Here is a 3,893-nt window from a genome sequence, read left to right as displayed (position 1 = left end):
ACACGCCACTCTGGCAGGATTAAGTGGATCGGAGTGATGAGAATGATGATAATGATTGATGAGGGAAGAGGTTGAAAAAGTGAAGGAAAACAACACTGTATGCGCCGGGATTTAAGGATGCGGACGGTTGAGCCTGAATTTGGAGAGCCTGGCCAAATCTCTCAGACAAACCAAACGGACAATACAATACCGGCCTTAATCATGGGTACCCCTTTACGAGGGTTATAACTTGGGTGGTGAAGGCTGGGTTTGATGTTGGGATTTTTGACAACAGCACGGAGTTTTAAAAAAATTACCGTTGAGAAAAATAATTTCAAAGTAGTTTTGTTTAAGTAGAAAAGATAAATAAATTGAAAGTAAAAAATCGTCAATTTCAAAAGATTATTTTTAAAAATATAAATAATTCTCTTTGCAAGACAAAATAAATGAAATGAGAAATCTTTTTTTGAGGAGACAATTTAAAAAAAAAAAAAAAAAAAAAGAAGTAAGATATCGTCTCTCCAATAGAGGATTTCAAATAAAAAAAAAAAAATCAAGTGAGACTCACCGAAGTAGGAAATCCTCTCTTCACAAAAAAATATATATATGTGAAAAATTCTCACTAAAAAAAAAGAAACCAAGTGGGAAATCATTTCTTGAAGGACGATCTTCACATGACAAATCCTAAAAAAAAGTAAAAAGCAAAGTGGGTAGCATAAAAGTGAGAAATTCTCACTTAAAAAAAAAAAAACAAAAGCAAAACCTTAAAAAATCCACATTTTTCATTCTTTATATTATTTATACAATAATATAATTATTAAAAATATATATTATAAAATTAATTAATTTTATTTACTAAATTTGATATATAAATAATATACTAAATTTAATATAAGATAAATAATATTTATATATTATTTTTTTCTTTCACTTTGGAATTTTAAAAAAAAACTATTATCAATTTTATGTGAAAATTTAGTTAAAAAAATTTGTTATTAATTTATTAAATAAAAAAAAACATTAGAAATTGTGTTTTCAAGAGATGATTTTCCAAAAAAAAAACTTTAAAAATCCATTTTTCCATTCCCTATTATATTTATACAATAATACAATTATTAAAAATATATATTATAAAATTAATTACTTTTATTTACTAAATTTAATTTATAAATAGTATACTAAATTTAATATAATATAGATAATATTTATCTTCTTTTTTTTTTTTCTTTCACTTTGGAATTAAAAAAAAATTTGGTGGTGGAAATCAAGAGAAGGGCCAACAATTTTAGTGTTTATCCAAGTTTTTTTGACCTAATAACCAAACAAGATTGAAGGGAATTTGAACAAGTCTTGTGCCAAGGCATCTGATAGATGATAATATGTTATTTTTTATTATTGTTTTTTTATGTGGTGGAAATCGTCTCTTGAAAAAACGATTTTCATTGTTTAATTTTTATTTTTGGGAGAAATTGTCTCTTGTCAATATATATATATATATATATATATATATATATATATATATATATATATATATATATATATATATATTTATTTATTTATTTATTTTTGTGGAAATCGGCTTCAAGAGACGATTTGTAATTGTTTAATTTTTTTTTATATTTTTTTTTTGTGGAAATCGTCTTTTCAAAAGACGATTTCCCACTAGGTTTTTTTTTTTTTAAAGACGATTTCTTACATATATATATTTTTTTTGTAGAAATTATCTCTTTAAGAGACAGTTTCTCACTTCGTTTTATTTTTTATTTTTATTTTTTAAAATTGTCTCTTGAAGAGACGATTTATAACTTCTTAATTTTTTATTTTTTTTATTTTTTGAAAATCATCTCAGAGACCGTTTATCATTTCATTTATTTCTAATTTGAAATTGTGTTTTTGAAAGACAATTTTTTTTTTATTTTTTTTAAATTGTCTTTTGAAGAGACAATTTTTCACTTCCAATATATTTCCTCTTTCCTACTTGGACAAAACTACGATAGATTTAGAATTATTTTTCCTACTACGGTAATTTAGGAATTATTTTTTAAAATTGTTGCATTCTTATCAAAAATCCGTTGATGTTGGCTCGAATACAATTGAATTGAGAAACACTTCATCCAAATTCAATCTAATTCAACTTTTCAACCAAAGTACTAGATCTAATTCAACTTCTCTAGTAATGGATTGATTCTTGAATCTTATTTAGTTTAGACAAATAAGTGTTAAAGAGGTTTTTTAAGACTTTGATTAGGTTTACATTGCTATATGGAAACATTAAATTTATTATTATTATTATTACTATTACTATTACTATTACTATTATTATACGTAATAATATCTCAATTTGACCTTATCGTGGGTTGACCCATTCCCTTAGTCAAAATCCATCTACATTGTTTTTTTAAAACTTTCTTTTATATATTTACATTTAAATTTAAATAACAAATGAAAATGTGGACCTCGCATTTTGGCTCGATGCGTTCCCACTCGACGGTGAAACTTTTTTTATTTATTTATTTATGAAAAAATTGATCTATTGTTTAGAAAATGACTTGGAGTCGCCACTTATTTTTATTTTATTTTTTTAAAAGGGTAAACAAAATAAGAAAGAAAACCCTAAGTGTGACTCCTTATTCAGAAAAGGGGGTATGTGAAAAACCAAATCGGGGCTTGGGGGTTAGGTTACTCATTGAGAAGGTACGGTAAAGACCATAGCACCCCTCTAAGTCCTTAAAAACGGGTCTCTACTAATAAAATGAAGCGCGTGTAACAATTGATTGATTAAACGTGGACACCAAAAAATTATCATACATTGGGAGTCAAAACAAAGCATGGAGAATGGTCAAAGTGAGAGCGGGTGCGTACCTTGGCAGCGAGTGAGTAATGCGCCATTATGAAATGGAGTTAGTGCACAAGAATGAGCATAAAATATATCACATGCATCATCAAACAAAATATGAAATCACTAATGGCACACATGACATTTCACTCAAATTCATTTTTATTCTAAGTAAAACTTCTTTGATGTTGGCCCCCCACCAAAACCTAATTTATCTTGCATAAATTGGTCTTATAAATTTCATTATTTCGAAATTATGAAAAATTCATTCTTACGTATGTAAAATCAAGAGAAACAGAAAGTTATTCGAAAACCAGAGTGGAATTAAAACTATTCGAGTGAAAATTGGATTTTTGAAGTTCTTTTGAAAATCGGAGTCTCGAAAATTATTTGAAAATTGGAGTCTTAAGAATTAAATTTAAGAATTGGAATTTTGGAAATTGGAAATTAAGTTCGGCAATTGGAAAATTGGAATTTCAGAAATTGAGAACTAAATTTGGAAATCGGAATTTTGAAGAATTGTTTAAAGATGGAATTTTAAAAATAAATAAATAAAATAATAATAATAATAATAATAATAATAATAATAATAATAATAATAATAATAATAATAATAATAATAATAATAATAATAACGAAAATAATAATGAGTAAATAAATAAATACGAAAATTGGAAATTAAATTTGAAAATTGGAATTTTGAAGAATTACTTAAAGATGGTATTTTAAAAATAAATAATAATAATAATAATAACGAAAATAATAATGATTAAATAAATAAATGTGAAAATTGGAATTTTGGAAATTAATTGAAAATTGAAAATTTAAAAATTAAAGTTAAGAATTGAAATTTTGGAAATTAATTGAGAATTGGAGTTTTGAAATTTAATTCAAAAATTGAAAATTTGGAACATTAAACTTTGATGTTAAAATATGAAGAAATAAAATGGAAATGCGGGTGCCACGGGCATGAAAGAGAGTTGGAAGATATTTAAGTGGAGGAAATAGTGAGAGAAATAAAAAATAAATAAATAAAGAATGGGTTTGGTGAGTGCATAGGTACGAGAGAGAATGTGAA

Source organism: Vitis vinifera, chromosome 4 (genome assembly GCF_030704535.1).
Source record: "Vitis vinifera cultivar Pinot Noir 40024 chromosome 4, ASM3070453v1".
Classification (NCBI taxonomy): Eukaryota; Viridiplantae; Streptophyta; class Magnoliopsida; order Vitales; family Vitaceae; genus Vitis; species Vitis vinifera.
This window is presented reverse-complemented; position numbering follows the sequence as displayed.